This window comes from Schistocerca cancellata, chromosome 6, assembly GCF_023864275.1.
Source record: "Schistocerca cancellata isolate TAMUIC-IGC-003103 chromosome 6, iqSchCanc2.1, whole genome shotgun sequence".
NCBI lineage: Eukaryota > Metazoa > Arthropoda > Insecta > Orthoptera > Acrididae > Schistocerca > Schistocerca cancellata.
This window is the reverse complement of record NC_064631.1, coordinates 4,796,327-4,809,620: the sequence shown is the minus strand read 5'-3', so window position 1 is coordinate 4,809,620 and position 13,294 is coordinate 4,796,327. Positions and strand designations below refer to the sequence as shown.

Sequence of the window (13,294 nt, the reverse complement as noted above, 5' to 3'; positions counted from 1 at the left end):
GCGAGGCGAGGCGAGGAAGCCCACATCGCTACCAGTGGGCCCTCCAGCACGACACTGCCACACCCCGCACAGGCCTTCCGCTGAACACCAGGGACAAGATGCGTCCTCCGCTAGTGTCGAAGGCTGCACGCGCCCAGCGAATGACAGGGGGTGCAACGAGCAGCAGTGCGTCTCACACACGCGGCGGTGCGCCCGCCAATTCGGCCGTCACTCTGCTGGGACGCCGGGCGCGCCTCCCCGCGCCGTCCTCGAGGAACTGGCGGTTGCGGAAGGAAGCGCTTTCGTCAAATGCGGCCGAAAACTAACATTTTGTGTGTTGGGAGAAAAGCCGAACGCGAATTCTGCCGTGCTCCTACATTAGATGAGCGCCAACGGCCATACCATGATGAATACACCGGTTCTCGTCCGATCACCGAAGTTAAGCATCATCGGGCCCGGCTAGTACTTGGATGGGTGACCGCCTGGGAAACCCGGGTGCTGTTGGCTCCCTTCCTGTTTTTTTTTTGTTATGTCGCCAGCCCAATTTTCAAACTACCTTTCTGTTGTGACAAAGATGCTTCCTTAAGCCTTTTAAACTACTGTAATGGTACGAAAATGCAGTAATTAACTCTGTTTGAGGGAGAATGTGCTAACCAAGTTTGCCAAGAAGACTTTGAAAACGACAAAACAGTACGAATCGGCAGATGATTTCTGAAATACGTCACCGCCTATTGTTGTGTAGGAGTGTAGAGTTCCAAATTTGATTTGTAACCACGAATTTATTCCTTAGTCGTCTCGTCTCGTCTCGTCTCGTCTCGTCCCGCAGACGTTTGTCGTGCTTGCGCTGTCATATGGACCACGACCCGAGCGGCAGCGAGCGGCAGTCGAGCAAAGTCGGGACAAGTCGGGACGGGGACAGGGACAGGGATAGGAATGGTGCGAATGCACTGCAAACTACGCAGACACCTGGTGTGAGGCGAGGCGAGGCGAGGCGAGGCGAGGCGAGGAAGCCCACATCGCTACCAGTGGGCCCTCCAGCACGACACTGCCACACCCCGCACAGGCCTTCCGCTGAACACCAGGGACAAGATGCGTCCTCCGCTAGTGTCGAAGGCTGCACGCGCCCAGCGAATGACAGGGGGTGCAACGAGCAGCAGTGCGTCTCACACACGCGGCGGTGCGCCCGCCAATTCGGCCGTCACTCTGCTGGGACGCCGGGCGCGCCTCCCCGCGCCGTCCTCGAGGAACTGGCGGTTGCGGAAGGAAGCGCTTTCGTCAAATGCGGCCGAAAACTAACATTTTGTGTGTTGGGAGAAAAGCCGAACGCGAATTCTGCCGTGCTCCTACATTAGATGAGCGCCAACGGCCATACCATGATGAATACACCGGTTCTCGTCCGATCACCGAAGTTAAGCATCATCGGGCCCGGCTAGTACTTGGATGGGTGACCGCCTGGGAAACCCGGGTGCTGTTGGCTCCCTTCCTGTTTTTTTTTTGTTATGTCGCCAGCCCAATTTTCAAACTACCTTTCTGTTGTGACAAAGATGCTTCCTTAAGCCTTTTAAACTACTGTAATGGTACGAAAATGCAGTAATTAACTCTGTTTGAGGGAGAATGTGCTAACCAAGTTTGCCAAGAAGACTTTGAAAACGACAAAACAGTACGAATCGGCAGATGATTTCTGAAATACGTCACCGCCTATTGTTGTGTAGGAGTGTAGAGTTCCAAATTTGATTTGTAAAAACGAATTTATTCCTTAGTCGTCTCGACTCGTCTCGTCTCGTCTCGTCCCGCAGAAGTTTGTCGTGCTTGGGCTGTCATATGGACCACGACCCCAGCGGCAGCGAGCGGCAGTCGAGCAAAGTCGGGACAAGTCGGGACGGGGACAGGGACAGGTATAGGAATGGTGCGAATGCATTGCAAACTACGCAGACACCTGGTGTGAGGCGAGGCGAGGCGTGGCGAGGCGAGGCGAGGAAGCCCACATCGCTACCAGTGGGCCCTCCAGCACGACACTGCCACACCCCGCACAGGCCTTCCGCTGAACACCAGGGACAAGATGCGTCCTCCGCTAGTGTCGAAGGCTGCACGCGCCCAGCGAATGACAGGGGGTGCAACGAGCAGCAGTGCGTCTCACACACGCGGCGGTGCGCCCGCCAATTCGGCCGTCACTCTGCTGGGACGCCGGGCGCGCCTCCCCGCGCCGTCCTCGAGGAACTGGCGGTTGCGGAAGGAAGCGCTTTCGTCAAATGCGGCCGAAAACTAACATTTTGTGTGTTGGGAGAAAAGCCGAACGCGAATTCTGCCGTGCTCCTACATTAGATGAGCGCCAACGGCCATACCATGATGAATACACCGGTTCTCGTCCGATCACCGAAGTTAAGCATCATCGGGCCCGGCTAGTACTTGGATGGGTGACCGCCTGGGAAACCCGGGTGCTGTTGGCTCCCTTCCTGTTTTTTTTTTGTTATGTCGCCAGCCCAATTTTCAAACTACCTTTCTGTTGTGACAAAGATGCTTCCTTAAGCCTTTTAAACTACTGTAATGGTACGAAAATGCAGTAATTAACTCTGTTTGAGGGAGAATGTGCTAACCAAGTTTGCCAAGAAGACTTTGAAAACGACAAAACAGTACGAATCGGCAGATGATTTCTGAAATACGTCACCGCCTATTGTTGTGTAGGAGTGTAGAGTTCCAAATTTGATTTGTAACCACGAATTTATTCCTTAGTCGTCTCGTCTCGTCTCGTCTCGTCTCGTCCCGCAGACGTTTGTCGTGCTTGCGCTGTCATATGGACCACGACCCGAGCGGCAGCGAGCGGCAGTCGAGCAAAGTCGGGACAAGTCGGGACGGGGACAGGGACAGGGATAGGAATGGTGCGAATGCACTGCAAACTACGCAGACACCTGGTGTGAGGCGAGGCGAGGCGAGGCGAGGCGAGGCGAGGAAGCCCACATCGCTACCAGTGGGCCCTCCAGCACGACACTGCCACACCCCGCACAGGCCTTCCGCTGAACACCAGGGACAAGATGCGTCCTCCGCTAGTGTCGAAGGCTGCACGCGCCCAGCGAATGACAGGGGGTGCAACGAACAGCAGTGCGTCTCACACACGCGGCGGTGCGCCCGCCAATTCGGCCGTCACTCTGCTGGGACGCCGGGCGCGCCTCCCCGCGCCGTCCTCGAGGAACTGGCGGTTGCGGAAGGAAGCGCTTTCGTCAAATGCGGCCGAAAACTAACATTTTGTGTGTTGGGAGAAAAGCCGAACGCGAATTCTGCCGTGCTCCTACATTAGATGAGCGCCAACGGCCATACCATGATGAATACACCGGTTCTCGTCCGATCACCGAAGTTAAGCATCATCGGGCCCGGCTAGTACTTGGATGGGTGACCGCCTGGGAAACCCGGGTGCTGTTGGCTCCCTTCCTGTTTTTTTTTTGTTATGTCGCCAGCCCAATTTTCAAACTACCTTTCTGTTGTGACAAAGATGCTTCCTTAAGCCTTTTAAACTACTGTAATGGTACGAAAATGCAGTAATTAACTCTGTTTGAGGGAGAATGTGCTAACCAAGTTTGCCAAGAAGACTTTGAAAACGACAAAACAGTACGAATCGGCAGATGATTTCTGAAATACGTCACCGCCTATTGTTGTGTAGGAGTGTAGAGTTCCAAATTTGATTTGTAACCACGAATTTATTCCTTAGTCGTCTCGTCTCGTCTCGTCTCGTCTCGTCCCGCAGACGTTTGTCGTGCTTGCGCTGTCATATGGACCACGACCCGAGCGGCAGCGAGCGGCAGTCGAGCAAAGTCGGGACAAGTCGGGACGGGGACAGGGACAGGGATAGGAATGGTGCGAATGCACTGCAAACTACGCAGACACCTGGTGTGAGGCGAGGCGAGGCGAGGCGAGGCGAGGCGAGGAAGCCCACATCGCTACCAGTGGGCCCTCCAGCACGACACTGCCACACCCCGCACAGGCCTTCCGCTGAACACCAGGGACAAGATGCGTCCTCCGCTAGTGTCGAAGGCTGCACGCGCCCAGCGAATGACAGGGGGTGCAACGAGCAGCAGTGCGTCTCACACACGCGGCGGTGCGCCCGCCAATTCGGCCGTCACTCTGCTGGGACGCCGGGCGCGCCTCCCCGCGCCGTCCTCGAGGAACTGGCGGTTGCGGAAGGAAGCGCTTTCGTCAAATGCGGCCGAAAACTAACATTTTGTGTGTTGGGAGAAAAGCCGAACGCGAATTCTGCCGTGCTCCTACATTAGATGAGCGCCAACGGCCATACCATGATGAATACACCGGTTCTCGTCCGATCACCGAAGTTAAGCATCATCGGGCCCGGCTAGTACTTGGATGGGTGACCGCCTGGGAAACCCGGGTGCTGTTGGCTCCCTTCCTGTTTTTTTTTTGTTATGTCGCCAGCCCAATTTTCAAACTACCTTTCTGTTGTGACAAAGATGCTTCCTTAAGCCTTTTAAACTACTGTAATGGTACGAAAATGCAGTAATTAACTCTGTTTGAGGGAGAATGTGCTAACCAAGTTTGCCAAGAAGACTTTGAAAACGACAAAACAGTACGAATCGGCAGATGATTTCTGAAATACGTCACCGCCTATTGTTGTGTAGGAGTGTAGAGTTCCAAATTTGATTTGTAAAAACGAATTTATTCCTTAGTCGTCTCGACTCGTCTCGTCTCGTCTCGTCCCGCAGAAGTTTGTCGTGCTTGGGCTGTCATATGGACCACGACCCCAGCGGCAGCGAGCGGCAGTCGAGCAAAGTCGGGACAAGTCGGGACGGGGACAGGGACAGGTATAGGAATGGTGCGAATGCATTGCAAACTACGCAGACACCTGGTGTGAGGCGAGGCGAGGCGTGGCGAGGCGAGGCGAGGAAGCCCACATCGCTACCAGTGGGCCCTCCAGCACGACACTGCCACACCCCGCACAGGCCTTCCGCTGAACACCAGGGACAAGATGCGTCCTCCGCTAGTGTCGAAGGCTGCACGCGCCCAGCGAATGACAGGGGGTGCAACGAGCAGCAGTGCGTCTCACACACGCGGCGGTGCGCCCGCCAATTCGGCCGTCACTCTGCTGGGACGCCGGGCGCGCCTCCCCGCGCCGTCCTCGAGGAACTGGCGGTTGCGGAAGGAAGCGCTTTCGTCAAATGCGGCCGAAAACTAACATTTTGTGTGTTGGGAGAAAAGCCGAACGCGAATTCTGCCGTGCTCCTACATTAGATGAGCGCCAACGGCCATACCATGATGAATACACCGGTTCTCGTCCGATCACCGAAGTTAAGCATCATCGGGCCCGGCTAGTACTTGGATGGGTGACCGCCTGGGAAACCCGGGTGCTGTTGGCTCCCTTCCTGTTTTTTTTTTGTTATGTCGCCAGCCCAATTTTCAAACTACCTTTCTGTTGTGACAAAGATGCTTCCTTAAGCCTTTTAAACTACTGTAATGGTACGAAAATGCAGTAATTAACTCTGTTTGAGGGAGAATGTGCTAACCAAGTTTGCCAAGAAGACTTTGAAAACGACAAAACAGTACGAATCGGCAGATGATTTCTGAAATACGTCACCGCCTATTGTTGTGTAGGAGTGTAGAGTTCCAAATTTGATTTGTAACCACGAATTTATTCCTTAGTCGTCTCGTCTCGTCTCGTCTCGTCTCGTCCCGCAGACGTTTGTCGTGCTTGCGCTGTCATATGGACCACGACCCGAGCGGCAGCGAGCGGCAGTCGAGCAAAGTCGGGACAAGTCGGGACGGGGACAGGGACAGGGATAGGAATGGTGCGAATGCACTGCAAACTACGCAGACACCTGGTGTGAGGCGAGGCGAGGCGAGGCGAGGCGAGGCGAGGAAGCCCACATCGCTACCAGTGGGCCCTCCAGCACGACACTGCCACACCCCGCACAGGCCTTCCGCTGAACACCAGGGACAAGATGCGTCCTCCGCTAGTGTCGAAGGCTGCACGCGCCCAGCGAATGACAGGGGGTGCAACGAACAGCAGTGCGTCTCACACACGCGGCGGTGCGCCCGCCAATTCGGCCGTCACTCTGCTGGGACGCCGGGCGCGCCTCCCCGCGCCGTCCTCGAGGAACTGGCGGTTGCGGAAGGAAGCGCTTTCGTCAAATGCGGCCGAAAACTAACATTTTGTGTGTTGGGAGAAAAGCCGAACGAGAATTCTGCCGTGCTCCTACATTAGATGAGCGCCAACGGCCATACCATGATGAATACACCGGTTCTCGTCCGATCACCGAAGTTAAGCATCATCGGGCACGGCTAGTACTTGGATGGGTGACCGCCTGGGAAACCCGGGTGCTGTTGGCTCCCTTCCTGTTTTTTTTTTGTTATGTCGCCAGCCCAATTTTCAAACTACCTTTCTGTTGTGACAAAGATGCTTCCTTAAGCCTTTTAAACTACTGTAATGGTACGAAAATGCAGTAATTAACTCAGTTTGAGGGAGAATGTGCTAACCAAGTTTGCCAAGAAGACTTTGAAAACGACAAAACAGTACGAATCGGCAGGTGATTTCTGAAATACGTCACCGCCTATTGTTGTGTAGGAGTGTAGAGTTCCAAATTTGATTTGTAAAAACGAATTTATTCCTTAGTCGTCTCGACTCGTCTCGTCTCGTCTCGTCCCGCAGAAGTTTGTCGTGCTTGGGCTGTCATATGGACCACGACCCCAGCGGCAGCGAGCGGCAGTCGAGCAAAGTCGGGACAAGTCGGGACGGGGACAGGGACAGGTATAGGAATGGTGCGAATGCATTGCAAACTACGCAGACACCTGGTGTGAGGCGAGGCGAGGCGTGGCGAGGCGAGGCGAGGAAGCCCACATCGCTACCAGTGGGCCCTCCAGCACGACACTGCCACACCCCGCACAGGCCTTCCGCTGAACACCAGGGACAAGATGCGTCCTCCGCTAGTGTCGAAGGCTGCACGCGCCCAGCGAATGACAGGGGGTGCAACGAGCAGCAGTGCGTCTCACACACGCGGCGGTGCGCCCGCCAATTCGGCCGTCACTCTGCTGGGACGCCGGGCGCGCCTCCCCGCGCCGTCCTCGAGGAACTGGCGGTTGCGGAAGGAAGCGCTTTCGTCAAATGCGGCCGAAAACTAACATTTTGTGTGTTGGGAGAAAAGCCGAACGCGAATTCTGCCGTGCTCCTACATTAGATGAGCGCCAACGGCCATACCATGATGAATACACCGGTTCTCGTCCGATCACCGAAGTTAAGCATCATCGGGCCCGGCTAGTACTTGGATGGGTGACCGCCTGGGAAACCCGGGTGCTGTTGGCTCCCTTCCTGTTTTTTTTTTGTTATGTCGCCAGCCCAATTTTCAAACTACCTTTCTGTTGTGACAAAGATGCTTCCTTAAGCCTTTTAAACTACTGTAATGGTACGAAAATGCAGTAATTAACTCTGTTTGAGGGAGAATGTGCTAACCAAGTTTGCCAAGAAGACTTTGAAAACGACAAAACAGTACGAATCGGCAGATGATTTCTGAAATACGTCACCGCCTATTGTTGTGTAGGAGTGTAGAGTTCCAAATTTGATTTGTAAAAACGAATTTATTCCTTAGTCGTCTCGACTCGTCTCGTCTCGTCTCGTCCCGCAGAAGTTTGTCGTGCTTGGGCTGTCATATGGACCACGACCCGAGCGGCAGCGAGCGGCAGTCGAGCAAAGTCGGGACAAGTCGGGACGGGGACAGGGACAGGGATAGGAATGGTGCGAATGCACTGCAAACTACGCAGACACCTGGTGTGAGGCGAGGCGAGGCGAGGCGAGGCGAGGCGAGGAAGCCCACATCGCTACCAGTGGGCCCTCCAGCACGACACTGCCACACCCCGCACAGGCCTTCCGCTGAACACCAGGGACAAGATGCGTCCTCCGCTAGTGTCGAAGGCTGCACGCGCCCAGCGAATGACAGGGGGTGCAACGAACAGCAGTGCGTCTCACACACGCGGCGGTGCGCCCGCCAATTCGGCCGTCACTCTGCTGGGACGCCGGGCGCGCCTCCCCGCGCCGTCCTCGAGGAACTGGCGGTTGCGGAAGGAAGCGCTTTCGTCAAATGCGGCCGAAAACTAACATTTTGTGTGTTGGGAGAAAAGCCGAACGAGAATTCTGCCGTGCTCCTACATTAGATGAGCGCCAACGGCCATACCATGATGAATACACCGGTTCTCGTCCGATCACCGAAGTTAAGCATCATCGGGCACGGCTAGTACTTGGATGGGTGACCGCCTGGGAAACCCGGGTGCTGTTGGCTCCCTTCCTGTTTTTTTTTTGTTATGTCACCAGCCCAATTTTCAAACTACCTTTCTGTTGTGACAAAGATGCTTCCTTAATCCTTTTAAACTACTGTAATGGTACGAAAATGCAGTAATTAACTCAGTTTGAGGGAGAATGTGCTAACCAAGTTTGCCAAGAAGACTTTGAAAACGACAAAACAGTACGAATCGGCAGGTGATTTCTGAAATACGTCACCGCCTATTGTTGTGTAGGAGTGTAGAGTTCCAAATTTGATTTGTAAAAACGAATTTATTCCTTAGTCGTCTCGACTCGTCTCGTCTCGTCTCGTCCCGCAGAAGTTTGTCGTGCTTGGGCTGTCATATGGGCCACGACCCCAGCGGCAGCGAGCGGCAGTCGAGCAAAGTCGGGACAAGTCGGGACGGGGACAGGGACAGGTATAGGAATGGTGCGAATGCATTGCAAACTACGCAGACACCTGGTGTGAGGCGAGGCGAGGCGTGGCGAGGCGAGGCGAGGAAGCTCACATCGCTACCAGTGGGCCCTCCAGCACGACACTGCCACACCCCGCACAGGCCTTCCGCTGAACACCAGGGACAAGATGCGTCCTCCGCTAGTGTCGAAGGCTGCACGCGCCCAGCGAATGACAGGGGGTGCAACGAGCAGCAGTGCGTCTCACACACGCGGCGGTGCGCCCGCCAATTCGGCCGTCACTCTGCTGGGACGCCGGGCGCGCCTCCCCGCGCCGTCCTCGAGGAACTGGCGGTTGCGGAAGGAAGCGCTTTCGTCAAATGCGGCCGAAAACTAACATTTTGTGTGTTGGGAGAAAAGCCGAACGCGAATTCTGCCGTGCTCCTACATTAGATGAGCGCCAACGGCCATACCATGATGAATACACCGGTTCTCGTCCGATCACCGAAGTTAAGCATCATCGGGCCCGGCTAGTACTTGGATGGGTGACCGCCTGGGAAACCCGGGTGCTGTTGGCTCCCTTCCTGTTTTTTTTTTTGTTATGTCGCCAGCCCAATTTTCAAACTACCTTTCTGTTGTGACAAAGATGCTTCCTTAAGCCTTTTAAACTACTGTAATGGTACGAAAATGCAGTAATTAACTCTGTTTGAGGGAGAATGTGCTAACCAAGTTTGCCAAGAAGACTTTGAAAACGACAAAACAGTACGAATCGGCAGATGATTTCTGAAATACGTCACCGCCTATTGTTGTGTAGGAGTGTAGAGTTCCAAATTTGATTTGTAACCACGAATTTATTCCTTAGTCGTCTCGTCTCGTCTCGTCTCGTCTCGTCCCGCAGACGTTTGTCGTGCTTGCGCTGTCATATGGACCACGACCCGAGCGGCAGCGAGCGGCAGTCGAGCAAAGTCGGGACAAGTCGGGACGGGGACAGGGACAGGTATAGGAATGGTGCGAATGCATTGCAAACTACGCAGACACCTGGTGTGAGGCGAGGCGAGGCGTGGCGAGGCGAGGCGAGGAAGCCCACATCGCTACCAGTGGGCCCTCCAGCACGACACTGCCACACCCCGCACAGGCCTTCCGCTGAACACCAGGGACAAGATGCGTCCTCCGCTAGTGTCGAAGGCTGCACGCGCCCAGCGAATGACAGGGGGTGCAACGAGCAGCAGTGCGTCTCACACACGCGGCGGTGCGCCCGCCAATTCGGCCGTCACTCTGCTGGAACGCCGGGCGCGCCTCCCCGCGCCGTCCTCGAGGAACTGGCGGTTGCGGAAGGAAGCGCTTTCGTCAAATGCGGCCGAAAACTAACATTTTGTGTGTTGGGAGAAAAGCCGAACGCGAATTCTGCCGTGCTCCTACATTAGATGAGCGCCAACGGCCATACCATGATGAATACACCGGTTCTCGTCCGATCACCGAAGTTAAGCATCATCGGGCCCGGCTAGTACTTGGATGGGTGACCGCCTGGGAAACCCGGGTGCTGTTGGCTCCCTTCCTGTTTTTTTTTTTTGTTATGTCGCCAGCCCAATTTTCAAACTACCTTTCTGTTGTGACAAAGATGCTTCCTTAAGCCTTTTAAACTACTGTAATGGTACGAAAATGCAGTAATTAACTCTGTTTGAGGGAGAATGTGCTAACCAAGTTTGCCAAGAAGACTTTGAAAACGACAAAACAGTACGAATCGGCAGATGATTTCTGAAATACGTCACCGCCTATTGTTGTGTAGGAGTGTAGAGTTCCAAATTTGATTTGTAACCACGAATTTATTCCTTAGTCGTCTCGTCTCGTCTCGTCTCGTCTCGTCCCGCAGACGTTTGTCGTGCTTGCGCTGTCATATGGACCACGACCCGAGCGGCAGCGAGCGGCAGTCGAGCAAAGTCGGGACAAGTCGGGACGGGGACAGGGACAGGGATAGGAATGGTGCGAATGCACTGCAAACTACGCAGACACCTGGTGTGAGGCGAGGCGAGGCGAGGCGAGGAAGCCCACATCGCTACCAGTGGGCCCTCCAGCACGACACTGCCACACCCCGCACAGGCCTTCCGCTGAACACCAGGGACAAGATGCGTCCTCCGCTAGTGTCGAAGGCTGCACGCGCCCAGCGAATGACAGGGGGTGCAACGAACAGCAGTGCGTCTCACACACGCGGCGGTGCGCCCGCCAATTCGGCCGTCACTCTGCTGGGACGCCGGGCGCGCCTCCCCGCGCCGTCCTCGAGGAACTGGCGGTTGCGGAAGGAAGCGCTTTCGTCAAATGCGGCCGAAAACTAACATTTTGTGTGTTGGGAGAAAAGCCGAACGCGAATTCTGCCGTGCTCCTACATTAGATGAGCGCCAACGGCCATACCATGATGAATACACCGGTTCTCGTCCGATCACCGAAGTTAAGCATCATCGGGCACGGCTAGTACTTGGATGGGTGACCGCCTGGGAAACCCGGGTGCTGTTGGCTCCCTTCCTGTTTTTTTTTTTGTTATGTCGCCAGCCCAATTTTCAAACTACCTTTCTGTTGTGACAAAGATGCTTCCTTAAGCCTTTTAAACTACTGTAATGGTACGAAAATGCAGTAATTAACTCAGTTTGAGGGAGAATGTGCTAACCAAGTTTGCCAAGAAGACTTTGAAAACGACAAAACAGTACGAATCGGCAGGTGATTTCTGAAATACGTCACCGCCTATTGTTGTGTAGGAGTGTAGAGTTCCAAATTTGATTTGTAAAAACGAATTTATTCCTTAGTCGTCTCGACTCGTCTCGTCTCGTCTCGTCCCGCAGAAGTTTGTCGTGCTTGGGCTGTCATATGGGCCACGACCCCAGCGGCAGCGAGCGGCAGTCGAGCAAAGTCGGGACAAGTCGGGACGGGGACAGGGACAGGTATAGGAATGGTGCGAATGCATTGCAAACTACGCAGACACCTGGTGTGAGGCGAGGCGAGGCGTGGCGAGGCGAGGCGAGGAAGCCCACATCGCTACCAGTGGGCCCTCCAGCACGACACTGCCACACCCCGCACAGGCCTTCCGCTGAACACCAGGGACAAGATGCGTCCTCCGCTAGTGTCGAAGGCTGCACGCGCCCAGCGAATGACAGGGGGTGCAACGAGCAGCAGTGCGTCTCACACACGCGGCGGTGCGCCCGCCAATTCGGCCGTCACTCTGCTGGGACGCCGGGCGCGCCTCCCCGCGCCGTCCTCGAGGAACTGGCGGTTGCGGAAGGAAGCGCTTTCGTCAAATGCGGCCGAAAACTAACATTTTGTGTGTTGGGAGAAAAGCCGAACGCGAATTCTGCCGTGCTCCTACATTAGATGAGCGCCAACGGCCATACCATGATGAATACACCGGTTCTCGTCCGATCACCGAAGTTAAGCATCATCGGGCCCGGCTAGTACTTGGATGGGTGACCGCCTGGGAATCCCGGGTGCTGTTGGCTCCCTTCCTGTTTTTTTTTTGTTATGTCGCCAGCCCAATTTTCAAACTACCTTTCTGTTGTGACAAAGATGCTTCCTTAAGCCTTTTAAACTACTGTAATGGTACGAAAATGCAGTAATTAACTCTGTTTGAGGGAGAATGTGCTAACCAAGTTTGCCAAGAAGACTTTGAAAACGACAAAACAGTACGAATCGGCAGATGATTTCTGAAATACGTCACCGCCTATTGTTGTGTAGGAGTGTAGAGTTCCAAATTTGATTTGTAACCACGAATTTATTCCTTAGTCGTCTCGTCTCGTCTCGTCTCGTCTCGTCCCGCAGACGTTTGTCGTGCTTGCGCTGTCATATGGACCACGACCCGAGCGGCAGTCGAGCAAAGTCGGGACAAGTCGGGACGGGGACAGGGACAGGGATAGGAATGGTGCGAATGCACTGCAAACTACGCAGACACCTGGTGTGAGGCGAGGCGAGGCGAGGCGAGGCGAGGCGAGGAAGCCCACATCGCTACCAGTGGGCCCTCCAGCACGACACTGCCACACCCCGCACAGGCCTTCCGCTGAACACCAGGGACAAGATGCGTCCTCCGCTAGTGTCGAAGGCTGCACGCGCCCAGCGAATGACAGGCGGTGCAACGAACAGCAGTGCGTCTCACACACGCGGCGGTGCGCCCGCCAATTCGGCCGTCACTCTGCTGGGACGCCGGGCGCGCCTCCCCGCGCCGTCCTCGAGGAACTGGCGGTTGCGGAAGGAAGCGCTTTCGTCAAATGCGGCCGAAAACTAACATTTTGTGTGTTGGGAGAAAAGCCGAACGCGAATTCTGCCGTGCTCCTACATTAGATGAGCGCCAACGGCCATACCATGATGAATACACCGGTTCTCGTCCGATCACCGAAGTTAAGCATCATCGGGCCCGGCTAGTACTTGGATGGGTGACCGCCTGGGAAACCCGGGTGCTGTTGGCTCCCTTCCTGTTTTTTTTTTTGTTATGTCGCCAGCCCAATTTTCAAACTACCTTTCTGTTGTGACAAAGATGCTTCCTTAAGCCTTTTAAACTACTGTAATGGTACGAAAATGCAGTAATTAACTCAGTTTGAGGGAGAATGTGCTAACCAAGTTTGCCAAGAAGACTTTGAAAACGACAAAACAGTACGAATCGGCAGGTGATTTCTGAAATAC

At 54.8% G+C, this 13,294-nt stretch overlaps 14 non-coding genes across 14 annotated transcripts; all 14 read left to right on the top strand.

Moving 5' to 3' along the window:
* The first annotated feature begins 367 nt into the window (after positions 1-367).
* Positions 368-486, top strand: LOC126088894 (5S ribosomal RNA). The gene has a single exon (XR_007520244.1). It is a non-coding gene; the product is annotated as a 5S ribosomal RNA (ribosomal RNA).
* Positions 487-1,337: 851 nt separating this feature from the next.
* On the top strand, positions 1,338-1,456 carry LOC126088893 (5S ribosomal RNA). Its single transcript, XR_007520243.1, has one exon. It is a non-coding gene; the product is annotated as a 5S ribosomal RNA (ribosomal RNA).
* Positions 1,457-2,307: 851 nt separating this feature from the next.
* Positions 2,308-2,426, top strand: LOC126088892 (5S ribosomal RNA). Its single transcript, XR_007520242.1, has one exon. It is a non-coding gene; the product is annotated as a 5S ribosomal RNA (ribosomal RNA).
* Positions 2,427-3,277: 851 nt separating this feature from the next.
* LOC126088891 (5S ribosomal RNA) lies at positions 3,278-3,396 on the top strand. The gene has a single exon (XR_007520240.1). It is a non-coding gene; the product is annotated as a 5S ribosomal RNA (ribosomal RNA).
* Positions 3,397-4,247: 851 nt separating this feature from the next.
* On the top strand, positions 4,248-4,366 carry LOC126088890 (5S ribosomal RNA). The gene has a single exon (XR_007520239.1). It is a non-coding gene; the product is annotated as a 5S ribosomal RNA (ribosomal RNA).
* Positions 4,367-5,217: 851 nt separating this feature from the next.
* On the top strand, positions 5,218-5,336 carry LOC126088889 (5S ribosomal RNA). Its single transcript, XR_007520238.1, has one exon. It is a non-coding gene; the product is annotated as a 5S ribosomal RNA (ribosomal RNA).
* Positions 5,337-6,187: 851 nt separating this feature from the next.
* LOC126089278 (5S ribosomal RNA) lies at positions 6,188-6,306 on the top strand. The gene has a single exon (XR_007520610.1). It is a non-coding gene; the product is annotated as a 5S ribosomal RNA (ribosomal RNA).
* An 851-nt stretch (positions 6,307-7,157) lies between these two features.
* Positions 7,158-7,276, top strand: LOC126088888 (5S ribosomal RNA). The gene has a single exon (XR_007520237.1). It is a non-coding gene; the product is annotated as a 5S ribosomal RNA (ribosomal RNA).
* An 851-nt stretch (positions 7,277-8,127) lies between these two features.
* Positions 8,128-8,246, top strand: LOC126089277 (5S ribosomal RNA). The gene has a single exon (XR_007520609.1). It is a non-coding gene; the product is annotated as a 5S ribosomal RNA (ribosomal RNA).
* An 851-nt stretch (positions 8,247-9,097) lies between these two features.
* LOC126088887 (5S ribosomal RNA) lies at positions 9,098-9,216 on the top strand. The gene has a single exon (XR_007520236.1). It is a non-coding gene; the product is annotated as a 5S ribosomal RNA (ribosomal RNA).
* An 852-nt stretch (positions 9,217-10,068) lies between these two features.
* LOC126088885 (5S ribosomal RNA) lies at positions 10,069-10,187 on the top strand. The gene has a single exon (XR_007520233.1). It is a non-coding gene; the product is annotated as a 5S ribosomal RNA (ribosomal RNA).
* Positions 10,188-11,030: 843 nt separating this feature from the next.
* LOC126089276 (5S ribosomal RNA) lies at positions 11,031-11,149 on the top strand. The gene has a single exon (XR_007520608.1). It is a non-coding gene; the product is annotated as a 5S ribosomal RNA (ribosomal RNA).
* Positions 11,150-12,001: 852 nt separating this feature from the next.
* On the top strand, positions 12,002-12,120 carry LOC126090058 (5S ribosomal RNA). Its single transcript, XR_007520924.1, has one exon. It is a non-coding gene; the product is annotated as a 5S ribosomal RNA (ribosomal RNA).
* An 841-nt stretch (positions 12,121-12,961) lies between these two features.
* Positions 12,962-13,080, top strand: LOC126088884 (5S ribosomal RNA). The gene has a single exon (XR_007520232.1). It is a non-coding gene; the product is annotated as a 5S ribosomal RNA (ribosomal RNA).
* Positions 13,081-13,294: the final 214 nt, after the last annotated feature.